Source organism: Dasypus novemcinctus, assembly GCF_030445035.2.
Source record: "Dasypus novemcinctus isolate mDasNov1 chromosome Y unlocalized genomic scaffold, mDasNov1.1.hap2 SUPER_Y_unloc_2, whole genome shotgun sequence".
In the NCBI taxonomy this organism is placed as follows: Eukaryota; Metazoa; Chordata; class Mammalia; order Cingulata; family Dasypodidae; genus Dasypus; species Dasypus novemcinctus.
In genome coordinates, this window is record NW_027261978.1 from 281,975 (window position 1) to 297,458 (window position 15,484).

General features: G+C 38.1%; 1 pseudogene; it reads right to left on the reverse strand.

Annotated features, from left to right (window-relative positions):
- LOC139438605 (lysine-specific demethylase 6A-like) overlaps nt 1-15,484 on the reverse strand; it is a 68,318-nt pseudogene that overhangs the window by 46,351 nt on the left and 6,483 nt on the right.

Sequence of the window (15,484 nt, forward strand, 5' to 3'; positions counted from 1 at the left end):
ATTTGGGAATTTCAAAGGATTTGCTGTAGGAAGCATTGTAGATGGATATTTGATGGGTTCAGATTAATTACACCAACAATGGATAAAGAATGGAAAAACATAACACATAAATCACACATTTGACATGCATGTTATGTTAGAGACAAAGAAAATAGCAAAATAATGTCAACTATAAACATTAAAAAAAGATTTCTAATGAAAATTGCCTTTGAAGGAGAAGGGTAAATAAATAATGTTCATCAGAAGAAAAACCTCCTCACATTAATGTATAATTAAAAGTAAATTTTATATACCTAACTGTTATAATACCATAGCTTTTACTTGTGAAGGAAGGTTTTCTGTCATCAAAAGTTGTTATAGGCTTCCACTGCAGAATGATATTTCCTTTAAAGATTAGAAAGAAAAGAAGGAATTGGAGAAAAACAAAATGCTTAAATCTTTACACAAAAACCAACAAATTCATGGCCATGATTTAGTGAAACAATGAAGTCAAATAAAACAAATGAATATTATTTCAAAGAACTAGCTAGTAAATTTGGATTATCATAATAATGATCATCAAAGTTTCAAGCACTAAAAAAACATAACTGATAGTAAAAGTGCTCATTTTAATTTATCACTGGATATTTCTTTAACTCTAATCAGGCATGGGTAATAGGCCATGTTTCAAATATCTATCAGCTAATAAAACACAATGAGCACAAGGTATCATCAGAATATGACATTTTAATAAGTTGCTATATCCTATTGTTACAAAAGAAATAATTTAATTTGCATCCTATTTTATAATATTCAGAAAACTATGTATTCTTTATACAAATACTTAATTGGTCCAGAACCCTTTCAAAAAAAATTATTATAACACATGCCATGACAGCTTACAAAATTTAATGAAGGTACAAAAATAGTTAAAATTAAAATTGGGAAAAAAGGCAGTTTTGTGGAATAAAATATTCTAGGAAATTATTTATAAACTTTTATGAGTTTAAAATGTTGTATTTCCCACAGATATGGTCTAAGAATGTTCTTTTAAGGTTACAAGGAAATCTCAAAATGATTCCATTTATCCACAATTCTTCCTCAACAAAAAATGCTACTAAGACTAAAAATCACTACTGCAACAGCAAAAGTTTAAGATGTATACTCCAAAACAAAGGAAAAGCTAATAAAAGCAAACCTGGTAAATGTTATCTTTAAAGTATACTTGGCAAAGTGTGGGAAGATGAAGTCAAACTAACAAGCTGAGCTCAAAGCTCGCATGAAAACAATAAAGAAAGCCCAAAGCTGTCTGCAGGAAATGTTTTGGTGCTCAGCAGGCCAGGACAGCATTACACAACTCCCAAAAAGGTGAGAGACAGAGACAAAGAAGCCACAACATCAAAAATGAGCTACTAAGCCCCCATGGTGACTGGAAAGGGATCCCCTCCTCTATCTCCAAGTTATAAACTGGGGTAAAATCCATGGCTTACCACAGCTGACTGAGAGAAGAGACGTCTTTCTTTCTGTCAGGAGTTTCAAAGGAAAAAGAAAGGGGAATAGAGGTGCTTTTCTTCAGAGTTTGGAGAGTTTGCCTGCTTTGAATCTCCACACAGAAAATCCCAGACTGAAACACCTCCTTGGAGAGGTGCATTCACGTGCACCATCTCCTGGATGGTCTGGAAATTGCATGAACAAATCTGTTCTCAGTTCACTCTGTATTCTAACCCGAGGAGAAAATCTGAACACCACTAGTGAGTGTGTGGTCTGATTCTGATAACTTAAATTGTGCAATTATAAAGACAGAGTTGAGCCAAATATCAAAGAGCTGTGGGGAAAAATACATAGGCAAAATAGAGAAATTGACCATAAGAGTAAATTCACCAACATTTTCAGTTGCTTAGACATTGGCAAGACATTACAAGCCATACTAGGAAACAGGAAAAGATGGCCCAAGATAAAGAACTAGCCATTTGGAAACTTCAGCTGTGCTGTCAACTTTTGAAAAGCTATCCCAATTGTACATGGTGAGTTGGGATTATACATAAATTAACAAGCATATTGATGCAGAAATGTTAAATTTAATCTTTTTCCATTGTAATGTACTGTATTAAATATGTTTGGTCTTATCTACATGGGTTTTATTATAGAAACTAATAAAGTATTCTTTAAATTCTGTGGGGTGGCGGGGGGAGGGGGCGTGTTGTGGGGAACTAACCAAATACCCTGAGCCGATATAGGAGTTAAGACAATTAATCACTGATAATCACACAACCCTTAAATCAGTTCAAAGAATTTAAAGAAAATACCACTAATGAAATAAATAATATTAAAACACTGGTGAGCACAGACACTGGGTGAACATAAAGAACAATTTGAAAGCCAACACAGAAAGGTAACCAGCTTATGGGAATGAAAGGAAGACATAATGGATGACAATAAAAATACATTAGAGACATGTAAAAGCAGACTTGAACTCCTCAAAGACAGAATTAGTAATTCCAAGACAGGACATCTCAAATGGAAGAGACAGGAGAAGAGAAAGAGAATGGAAAAAATAGAACAGAGTCCCAGAAAACTGAATGACAAAGCTAAACTCTGAAATATTTACATTACTGGTGTTGCAGAAGAAGAGAATTTGGGAAAGGGGCAGAAAGAATATTTGAGGAAATAATGACCAAAACTTCCCAATCTTTACAAAAGACAAAAATATCAGTATCCAAGAAGGGCAATGCACCCCAAACAGAATAAATCCAAACAGACCTACCATGAGACACCAACTATTCAAAATGTCAAATATTAGAGATAAAAAGAGGGTTGTGAAAGCAGCAAGAATAAAAACAAAGCATCACATACAAGGAAAAGTCAGTAAGATTAATTGCTGACTTATCATCAGAAACCATGGAACTTAGAGGAAAGTGGTAAGATGTATTTAAGGTACTGAAAAAGAAAAATTGCCAGCCAAGAACTCTGTATCTGGCAAAACTGTCCTTCAAAAGTTAGAGACACTTATCACTAGTGATTAGGGAAATGTCAATCAAAACTATAATGAAATATCATTTCATACCTATTTGACTGTCTGTTCTTAAGTAGTCAGAAAACTGTAAATGTTGGAGATGATGTGGAGAGCTAGGAACACTTCTACACTGTTGGTGGGAATGTAGAATGGTACAGCCACTGTGGAGGAATGTTTGGCTCCTCCTAAGGTAGCTGAATATAGACTTGCCATGGGATCCAGCCGTGTTATTACTAGGGATATACTGGGAAGAACTGAGAGCAAAGACACTAACAGGCATCACAGCAGCATTATTCACAATTGCCAAAATTTGGAAACAACCCAGGTGTCCTTCAACTGATGAGTGGATAAACAAATTGCGATGTATACACAGGGTGGAATATTATGAAATGGTAAGAAGAGATGAAGCTGTGAAGCTCATGACAACATGGATGAAACAGGAGGACATTATGTTAAGTGAAGAAAGCCAGATATAGAAGGAAAAATACTATATGATTGCACTATTATGAAATAAATGTACTGTGTAAACTCACAGAGTTAATTACAGTATAGGTCACCAGAAAATAGGAGGGTAGAGAATGGAAAGCTGAGGTTTACTGTGCAGAACTGGTAAAAAGGTTGTTTGAAAATTGTTGGAAATGAATAGAAATGGTGAAAGTACCATGATGTTTGTAACTAGCAGTGCTCTTGTATGGGTATGACAGTTGTTGAAAGGAAAAGTCTAAGGTCATGTATATTACTAGAAGGAAAGCTAAAAATTATCACATAGGACTGTATAGTAAAGTAAAATATCACGTAAAACACAAATATGGGGAATATTGCATATATAAAACTCTTTTTTACAAAATATAAATAAAAACATACTAGAGATAAGGAAAAGAATAGCAGCTACGGAGGGCAGGCAAGACATAGAGAGATTGAGAGGTGAGTTTTTTTTTAATTGGAATAAATGAAAGTGCTCTGGGAATGATTGGGGTGATGAATGCACAAATATATGATTAAACCAGATACCACTGATTGCACTCTTTGGATGGATTTATACTTTATTAATATGTAACAATAAAATTGTTTTGATTAAAAAACTTACTTGACAAAACAAAGACTTAAAGTGGCTTGTACACTATCACTAGTACCTAAGCTATTATAGCTGCATGAACCACAGGCAGATCAGTTAAACCATGATTCCACTTCACTGACAAAGCAAATGCTTTACTGTTTTTCCCTCAATATTTCTGTAATAACTAAGAGATGAGTTAATTATTGTATAATGTATGAGATACAGGTCCTCTTTTGTTTTCCTTTGGATATGGATATTCAGATCGCCCAACACAATTTTTAAAACAGACTGTTATGATTGACCTGGGTTGGCTTAGCCTTATCAAAATTCTTTTGACCATAGATGAATGGGTCTGTTTCTGATCCATCAATTCTGTTCTATTGGTTTGTCTATTTTTATGCAAATACAACATTTTTACCACTGTAGCTTTTAGGATGTTTCTGGCTACTCAAGGCCCCTTACCATTCCAAATAAATTTGATATTTGGGTTTTCCTTTTCCATTTCTTTAAATAAGGATGTTGGAATTTTTATCATGATTGCGTTGAATTTGTATACCATTTGGGTAGAATTTAAATCTCAGTGATAATTAATCTTCCAATCAATGAACACAGAGTATTCATCAATGTATTTAGATCTACTTTGATTGCTTTTAGTAATGCATTATGATTTTCTAAGTAAATGCTTTATGTCCTTCTTTAAGTTATTCCTAAATATTTGATTCTTTTGGTCACTATTGTAAACACAGTTTTTTACCCTGACTTCCTCCCCAAAATGCTCTTTACTAGTGTACAATATTACAGATTTTTTAATGTTAATATTCCTTATTTTTAAAGGAGCTTTAGATTATGTAAATGTTACATCATCAGAAATACAAGGGATTCCCATATATTCCACTTCCAGCCCTTTCACATTTTCCCCCATTACCAACATTTTTCCATTGGTGTTAATTTGTTACACCCTACAGATTTTTATATGTTATCTTCCATCCTCCTGAGCCCGTTTCTAGAAGTTTTATTGTAGATTTCTCATGACTGTATCATTAGTGAAGAGTAAAAGTTTTATTTCTTCTTCAATTTTCATGCCTTTTATTTCTTTTTCTTGCTCTACTTGTTCAGCTGTGGGTTTTTCATGCATGCTCTTTATCATGTTGAGAAAATATCCTTCAATTCTTATCTTTAAAGGTATACTTATCAAGCAAGAATGCTGTCTTTTGTCAAACACTTCTTTGGCTTTAACCAAGACTATCATGGGAATTTTCTCCTTTGATTTATTAAAGTGGTATGTTATGGTGATTAATTTTCTTGTGATGAACCACCCTTTCATGTCTGGTACAAAACCCATTTGATCAGGATGACTAATTCTTTTAATGTGCTGTTGGGCTTGTTTAGAGAGCATTTTATTGATTTCTGCCTCATTATTTATTAGGGATAGAGGTCAGTAATTTGGTTTTTGCACAGTGTCTTTATCTAACTTTGGTATTAGATTATGTTGGCTTTAAGAATGATTTGGTAGCATTCCTTCCTTATCAATTTTTGGAAGTGTTTGAGTAAGACTGATATTAAATGTTCTTAGAGTGCTTGGTAGAATTCATCTGTGAAGCCCTCTGGTAATGGACTTTTCATTTTGGGTAGTTGGGTGATGACTATTTCAATATCTTTACTTGGGCCTGGTTTGCTGAGGTCTTCTATTTCTTCTAGGGCCAGTACAGGCTGTTTGTATTTTCCTAGAAAAATTTCCATTTCATTTACATTGTCTATTTTGTTGGTGTATAGCAGTTTATAGTATTCTTTTATGATCTCTTTTATTTCTTTGGGGTCAATAGTAATGTCCCCATTTTCATTTCAAATTTGACTTTTCACCATCTCTCTTTTCTTCTTTGTCAGTCTAGCTAAGGGCTTATCAATTTTCTTGAAAAACCAACTTTTAGGCTTGTTAATTCTATTGATTTTATTCTCAGTTTTATTTCTTCTCTGCTCTTTGTTATTTCATTCCTTCTGCTTTGTGAATAGTTTGCTATTCTTCACCTAGTTGCTCTCAATGTGTAGTTAGGTCCCTGATTTCAACTCTTTTATTTTTAATGTAAGCACTGAGGGCTATAAATTTCCCTCTCAGAACTGCATTTGCTGCATTCCATAGGTTCTGCTATGTTGTATTCTCATTTTCATTCATCTCAAAATATTTTATTTCTTTCACAATTTCTTCTTTGACCAACTGATTAAGAGTGCATTGTTTAACCTCCATATATTTGTGAATTTTCCTTTTTGCTGCCTATAGTTGATTTCCAACTTTATTCCATTACAATCAGACAAAGAACTTTGTATAAATACTGTTAAGTTTATTTAGATCTGCTTTATGAGTCAATATATGGTCTATCCTGGAGAGAGAACAATGAGCACTTGAGAAGAAGGCATATCCTGCTCTTTGGGGATGCAATGTTGTGTACATATCTATTGGTTTTAGTCCATTTATCATACCATTCAAGCTCTCTATTTCTTTACTGATCCTTTGTCCAAATGTTCTATCCAATGCTGAGAGTGATGTATTGAGACCTCAGTTAGAGGTTTTTCATGGTTACCAGGTCATAATGCTGTGGCTCCATTCTGATCGACTGAGCAAACTGCCTACCTGTGGAAGGTACCATATCTCTCCCCAGGAATGAGCCATATCACAGTGGGAATGGAGTAGATAAAGGCCCTCATTACTTTTGGGCCATCAAACCTTCCTGCATTCCAAGAAAATCCTACCTCCTAGTCCAACACACCACCAAGCCATACACAAGAATTCACTTTTACAGCCCTTTATTGACCCAAGACTGTACTCTGGACACTAATCCCCTCCCTATGAACTAATGATTCCTAACCTTTTGATGTACTGTAAAAATTCACATCAGTATCTTCCATGAGGGGAACTGAAGTCTCTCTTCAGATACCCACCACGCTCTAAGTCTCTAGCCTATCGGCAAACTCCCCTTAGGAGTCTCGTAGGAATCAGAAACTGTGCTTACTGCTGGTCCACATGACCACAGTATAGCTAAGAGCAGCCTCTGCATAGAATCCTGAATTCTATTTAAATCACTGTAAAAAAAGAAAACAGATAAATCTGAGGCCCAGGAACCTCATGTCATGTCTCCTTAATGAAATGAGGACATAAACCTTAAACTTCTCAGTTTAAAACCTAGATTGATATTAATGGCAAAAAGTTACTTCATAGCAATGAAACCTGCCTAAAATTCTCCTCGATGTACATATTCAAGGGGTAATAATAACAAGTTACCTTAATTCCATTGGGTAGCTTCAGTTTTCATTTTAAAAATGGAAAAAATAATTTGCTTCTACTGCTAAAGTAAAATAAAATCTTCCTAGTAAAAGTGTAGGAGTAAAAAGCAAAGTAATAAAAAGTTAAGTTCATTTGATATGTAACACATTGCACTGGAAATGTTTAAGGTATACAAAAATCAAGAGACAGACTTCAGCATTGTCAAACTCTCTTGTACATTCAAACCAGGCCTTGAATACATTGCAGGTTCCCTCTCTATATGAGTTATTCACTAGATTGGTCACTGACCCCTCAAACAAGAAAGATATTTACTATATCTCTGGTTGTGCTTCTGAAGTTGATGAAAACTATGTTGCAGTTTCAAACTCCTGAAGCAGCCAATGGGGGCTCAATATAGCAAAACGTGCCATGGATACCACCTCCAAACTTGCACTGTTTCATAGTGTCAAAGAATGCTATGTATCAGGCCAGTAAAATACTGAAATTACCTTCTTAGTTTCTCTCTAGGATCAACAATATTGTGGCTTGCTCACTGTGTGAAAGACATATCAAGTGAAGCCATAGTTAACCAGAGTTCTGCAAGTAGAGCTTAATTGCAAATTGGCATTATGGCCGGTTCCTGTGGAGAGATAACATGTAAGGTATTGCCAATCTGAAACTTGAATTTATTAATTGGAGTTCAAAGAGAAACTTATGCATTTAGTAGTACATTAATTAGCATTAAGTATTGTACCTGTATCCTGTTCTAAATATATGCCTGATGATTACAGTGTTATCTTTTCTATTAGATCCTGTGCAGAGGGACATTAAACATGTTAAAAGTCCTGGTAAACATCATTTTCTAAGTAACTAATGAATGTGCTTAGCCCAGGTCTCCCTCATAGCCCTTATTCAAGTTAATGGAATATCCAGCTTGGTGCACTAATCCTGAATGAAATCATCGGTCCAGGAAAGTGCCAGCTCACCAAAAGCACCTTGTGGAATGTACAAGTGCCAGTCATTGGATGGCCTGACATGCCTCTTTGAGAACAAAAGCTAAATAGTGTCTGTATCAAAATCAGCTGTTTCCACTAACTCTAGCTCAAAGTCTACTGCTAGGGGAGAACAAACCAAACATCCCTTAAAAATCCTTGCCTGTTTTCTTTTGAAAAAGGCTGTGTCCCTTCTCATCCCTCTCTTAACTGCTTTAGGCATAACTGCCACTGTTGAAAATTGGGGTTGGCAATCTATACAAAATCTAATGATCTATTTCAATTACTCCCTAGAAATAACTAACAGCATAAATGAAACCAGTCATGCCTTAAAAGCTCTAAAACAGCAAGCAAACTCTCTTGCAGCTATGGTGATGCAAAATCATAGGACACTTAAAATGCTAACTGCAGCACAGGGAAGGGTTTGTCCTTTCCTTAAGGAAAAATGCAATCTCTATGTAAATTACTCTAAAATAGTCCCAAACAGTATTCAAAACCTGGAAAATAAACCCAAGGATGTCAGGGAAATGCAGCCTTTATAAACACCTGGCCTTTTCTACTCCTGTGGTCCGGTGTCCTCTCAGTAGGACCACATATTCTCAAAATTCTAATTAAGTTTATTTTTCCCAGGATCAACATCTTGTTAGCCATATGGGGACTTCATCCATCTTCATACAGGATACCAGATTCGTCTTCCTCCAGTCAAGATAGAGAAGCAGGAGAGTTCTACACCTTGTCAGGTAGGGTCTGTGAGCCCCTAATCAGCAGGAAGTAGCTACAGAAGAAAGAGCATCTTCCTTCAGCAAAACTCTCTGAGGGGGGGAATGAAGCAGGCTGGTAAGATAGGGAATTAATAGATAGAACTGGAACCTGGCAAAGAGTCCACGTGGACATCAGTAACCCCCAAGATGGCTGCTGGAAGACCCCCACCCCCAAGACTCTGTTATCCAGAACAAAGACTTCCTTGGTGCAACCTTATTCAGCACTTCTGCAAGTGCAGTATGTTGATTTGTGAGTTAACCTTTCCCTGCACAGGTGGTTCAACATGATTTCCCTCTGTTACCTGAGAGTGCTAGAAAAGAGTCATCCTGCTAATGTAATAGTAATTGAATCCTGCCAATTATGCCATAATTTTCTGCTAGATAAAAGCTTTCTATATAGATATATGAGTAGAGAGAGAGAGATTGATATAATTATTCAATTAACTCAAGCATAAGAAAGACATGCATGACATTTATTTATTTATTTATAAACTTTGGTTAATATTTGGGAGCATATAAAATAGGGAAAGGATTGTCTACAAACAGGGGTCCAACTGCTACATCATAATCCTTTATGATGTAGATATGGGCTCACCAAATTGGGGACCCACTGACATACCTGGCTCTCCAGGGGACACACCAACATACCTGGCCCACCTCTGGCCAGAGTCCCAAATGGATGAAAAATAAATTTGTATATACATATCTAGTTTAATAAGTTTATCTTGACAATTAGATTGAGAGACAAGAATTCCACAATCAGTGAAAAGATGAAATCATCATTGAAGAGACTCACAAAATAAGAGAGAAATAGAAGAGTCTTAATAAAAACTCCCCAACATCTATCTCAGGCTGGGAAGCCCCAAGTCAGCAGCCAAAACCAGAGTCTTGAGTGAAAGCAACACCTGTGCAGAGCACCCTCTGCCAGGGTGGACTTCACTGTCCTGACCAGGGCCTGTCCCTTTCATTTGGCTCATAATCAATGAAATTGATACGATAGATGCCAACTTGAGGGGGCTGCGTCAGTTCCCAAGGAAGTGTCCAGCTTTCCCAGGAAGGAACACAAAACTCCCTGGGCAGTACTTCCCAAGGTTCACGTGTTAATTCCTGAGAAAGTGTCCAGCCTTCCCAGGGAGGACCATAATCCTCCCTGGGCACTACTTTGCAAGGTCTGTGCACCAGTCCCCAAGAAAGTGTCCAGCCTTCCCAGGGAAGACCACAATACTCCCTGGGCACTACTTTGCAAGGTCTGTGTGCCAGTCCCCAAGAAAGTGTCCAGCCTTCCCAGGGAAGACCACAATACTCCCTGGGCACTACTTTGCAAGGTCTATGTGCCAGTCCTCAAGAAAGTGCCCAGCCTTCCAAGGGAGGACCACAATTCTCCCTGGATACTACTTTGCAAGGTCTATGTGCCAGTTCTCAAGGAAGTGTCCAGCCTTCCAAGGGAGGACCATAATTCTCCCTGGGCACTACTTTGCAAGGTCTATGTGCCAGTCCTCAAGAAAGTGTCCAGCTTTCCCAGGGAAGACCACAATTCTCCCTGGGCACTACTTTGCAAGGTCTATGTGCCAGTCCTCAAGAAAGTGTCCAGCCTTCCCAGGGAAGACCACAATATTCCCTGGAGTGCACCCTATCTGTTATTTGTCAGAAAACACATTTGGCAATGTGCTCACTGTTCTAGTTCTCATTAATCCCTCTGAAATATGAAAAGTACCGACCAGTGAGGCACTGGGGTCCTGATTAACAAAGCCTTCTGCGTGATTTTTCACTTCTAGGTTTACTCATTAAAATTTGTCCACGTACTGGGGGGTGAGTTCAAAGAATTCACAGACAAACAAAAACTGACAGAATATCTTACTAAAGGACAAGAAATACAAAAGATACTAAAGAGAGTTCTGCAGTCAGAAAGGAAAAAAAAAAAAAAAAAAAAAAAAACAAACATGGACCAGAGACTTGGAGAAGAGTTTAAAAATGAAGATTAGGAAGTATAAATTAAAGTGTATCTGCTAACGGACTCCAAAAGCACATTAAAAAGAATCACACATCACAAGTGGGTTTTATCCAAGGTATGTAAGGGTAGTTCAACACATGACAATCATTTAGTGTATTTAACCACACTGAAAATTTGATGAAAAAGAAACATATGATCCTCTCAATTGATGTAGAAAAGGCATTTGACAAAATATAACACACTTCCTTGATGAAAACACTCCAAAAGATAGGGATAAAAAGAAGCTTTCTCAATAAAGGAAAGAGCTTGTAGGAAAAACCTACAACTAGTATTGTACTCTACGTAGAAAGACTGAAAGCTTTCCTACCATGATCAGGAACAAGGCAAGGATGCCCACTCTCACCATTATTATTGAATTGTGTGCTAGAAAATTGAATGGGAGCAATTAGGCTAGATAAGAAATAAAAAGGCACAAATATAGGAAAGAGAGAAGTAAAACTTTCACTATTCCCTTGCGATATGATCATATACTTAGAGAATCCTTAAAAATCCACAACAAAGCTTCTAGAATTAATAGATGAGTTCAATAAAGTGGTGGGATATAAGATTAATATGCAAAAATCAATAGCTGTTCTATATGCTTCTGAAATGCAATCTGAGGCAGAAATCAGAAAAAAAATCCATTTTTAATAATGGCTAAAAGAATCAAATCTTGAGGATTAAAGTTATCCAAGTACATAAAGAACCTGTATTCAGAAAATTACAAAACTTTGCTACAAGAAACTGAAGACTAAAATAAATGGAAGGACATTCCATATTCATGGACTAGAATCTAAATATTGTTAAGATGATAATTCTATCCAAACTGATTTAGAGAGCCATGCAATTCCAATCAAAATCTTAATAATCCTTTTTGCATAAATCAAAATTCCAATAATCTAATTTATTTGGAAGAGTAAAGGGCCCCAAATAGCCAAAATAACTTTTAAAAGAAGGTATGAGCCATCTGCCATAAATTCCAGTATTAAAAAATGAAGAATATTATAAAGCTTTGTCTTTGACATTTTGTCTTTCATCTCTGGAGTTCAGTGCCATGTCAGTGGATCCTACTTTGGAATTCATGTGCCTGAGTTTGATGGCGTTGGACTCCAACGTGTCCTTTCTACACATGCCTCTTCTGATACTTTTACTGAACCTGTGGTTGTTGCTAGGGTTGTTGAATACTCAGGAGACTTGAATCTCTGAATTGCTCATATGCCAGCTGGGCCCTGAGCCTCTGGGCAACTCCTCTGGTTTGTTGGACATTCCCAGGTCAGCTAACAGGCAGGTGAAGATGGTCAACCACCATACCAGGGAACCGAGCGTGCCTACAACTGCAAGCAGAATTGCAATCAACATCGATGTGGAATCTAAGGCCCCTCTCAATATAGAGGTGGAGTGGACATTACCAACCCAGTTTCCACAGGACAGTGGAATAAAATATGGATTAGAGTTGACTTAGTGATATTGTGCTATGGGACTATTGTGACCGGCAATGGATGAAATTGTAGTATTGATGTGGAGAAAGTGGCCACAATAGTTGCTGAGAGCAGGGAGAAGGAAGAGGAGTTGTAATATGGGGGCATTTTTGGGACTTGGAGTCATCTTAAATGATATTGTAGGAACAGATGCTGGACATTACACATCCTGCTATAATCCACTGAATGTCCTGGGTGAGAGTACAATCTATAATGTAAACCACTTTACATGTGGAGCAGCAGTGCTCCAAAATGTATTCAACAAATGCAGTGAATGTGCCATGATGATCAAAGAGGTTGTTGACGTGGGAGGAGTGGGATGAGGGGGTGGGGAGTATATGGGAACCTGTTATACTTTTGAATGTAACATTTTCTCTGATTAGGTATCTTCAAAAAATACAATTTAAAAATTTGTTGGGGTTGGACGGGTGGGGAGTGGGGTGTATGGGAAGCTCCTATGTTTTTTAATGTAACATTTTCTATGATCTAGGTATCTTCAAAAATATACAGTTAAAAAATTGAAAGGGATGGAGGGTTGGGAGTGGGATATATGGGAACCTCTTATGCTTTTTAATGTTACATTTTGCATGATCCTTTTTAATTTTAAGAAAGATAATTAAAAAAATAATAAACTAAAATAAATAAAGTAAAAAAGGAAAGACAGATAGAGGGTATGTTATGCGCCCCTGAAGAAGGGCAGGATGGTCAGGCTAGTGATTGAAAGCTCCCTAAAATCAAGACTCTTTGCTAGCCCTCTGCCCAGTGACAATGCCTGTAATATCAGGACAATCAGAGTAGAATTGGGATTCAGGTGTGGGTTGGGGCTGGCCTGCTGAATGTCAGGCTCAGGCACTGGGACCATGCTCCTGCACATTTGCACAGTGTAGAAGAAAAGGCCAGTCCTCTGATACTTTTTCCCACCTGACTACCCCTAGGTCTATCTCCTCCATCTTGAGCATCTGGCTTTATGAATCCTCAGCATTTCTTTTTTTTTTTTAATTATTTATTTTTAAAAATTACATTAAAAAAATATGAGGTCCCATTCAACCCCACCGCCCCCACCCCCCACTCCCCCCACAGCAACACTCTCTTCCCTCATTGTGCACCTGGTAAGTACATCTCTGAGTATCGCTGCACCCCTAGTCAATGGTACACATCATAGCCCACACTCTCCCATGTTCCATCCAGTGGGCCCTGGGGGGCTCTACAATGTCCCGTAATTTTCCGTGAAGCACCACCCAGGACATCTCCTCGTCCCGAAAACGCCTCCACATCTCATCTCTTCCTCCCATTCCCCAAACCCAGCAGCCACTATTGCTACCCTTCCCACACCCATTCCACATTTTCTCTGTGGACATTGGATTGGTTGTGTCCATTGCACATCTATGTCTAGTGGGGGCTTAGAATCCACATGGATACTGGATGCACTCCTCCTGCTTTCAGTTGTAGACACTCTAGGCTCCATGGTGTGGTGGTTGACCTTCTTCAACTCGATGTTAGCTGAGTGGGGTAAGTCCAATAAATCAAAGTGTAGGAGCTGAAGTCTGTTGAGGTTCTGGGCCTGGGTGTCATATTATCAGTCCAGAGATTCAAATCCCCTAAATATATCTAAAACCCCAGCACCAACTACAATTCCATTAAAGTAGCATGCAAGTCTTGTGAAAAGAGATCCCCTCTGAGTCCAATTCCATCACGCAGAAACACCAGTTCCAGAGAAGGGCCATCTGCCATGGCAGTGAACCCCATCTGCCATGATCATAGAACCCATGGGTCTCTTTATTCCTCAAAAGAACCAATACTTGGGGTTGTATCTACTTTATCTGTCTCTCAGACTCTGCTCATTTGTGCATAAGGGCATTCCTTCTGACAGCCTCCAGACTCTTTTTTAGAGACTCATAGCCTTATATTCTCATTTCTCTTTTCCATTTCCCCCTTACATTAGGTCAAACAGCATTTTGAAGTCATGTTATTATATGTAGACAGGGATTTTCTGCTGATCCGTGTTGAACCTTTAATTCAAGGTCCTTTTCTAGTTGCATCTTCAGCTGATATGTGGTAGTGATCCCTCGGTGCCAGGGAGGCTCATCCCCGGGTGTCATGTCCCACGCTGGGGGGACTGCACTGCATTTACATGCTGAGTTTGGCTGTGAGAGTGGCCACATTTGAGTATCATGAAGGCCGTCAGGAGGAAACTCCCAGGCACAGTGCTACTCTAGACCTTATTCTTATTGGAGGTGTATAGGCTCAAAAGCATAGCCATAAGTATCAGGAGCCCACTGTTGGGCCCTCCTTCCTTCCTGGTTCTTGCTGTTGCACCTGGGGAACTGCCGCTGCTCCCCAGGGTCCACAACAGTGACCCCTCGGCCAGGGGCCCAGTACCGCCCCCCCCAGCTATTGTTTTTAATTGTTTCCACTATGAGTATATCTAGACATTACTATATACCCTGGGCATATGCCCTGGCAATTAGTCTGGCAGGGGCTCAGAGCTAGAGAGTGAGGGAGTCTTGCCTTCTCTCCATCCTGCTCTCCCCTGAGAGAGGAGAGAGACCATCAGCTAGTGAGCGAGGAAGGCTCCAGCTGGTCCTATTGATGTCTAATCCCAGACCCTACAAGTGCCAAGGGCTTCCTGGGCTTAGTGGGGAGGAAATATTTGGGGACCCGGGAGAGTGAATGAAGTTCTGTATAAAAGGGAAAAAATACTAACCACTTGGGTTGGGACAATATTTTCAGTATATTTTTCTTGAATTTATTGTTTTATATGTTGCATTGACTTCCATGTCCCTTTAAGAGCTGTATTTTTAAGTTTTCAGGTGTACCTTATGTGTCTGTTTCTATTATTTTTATAGGAATGCCCAATTATTACTGTATCATTTCTTTAAATATACACTATTCTTTCCACTGATGTTACTTTCAAGTTTGTCAAAATCAGTTGGCTAATTCGTGTATTTCTGGGACTTC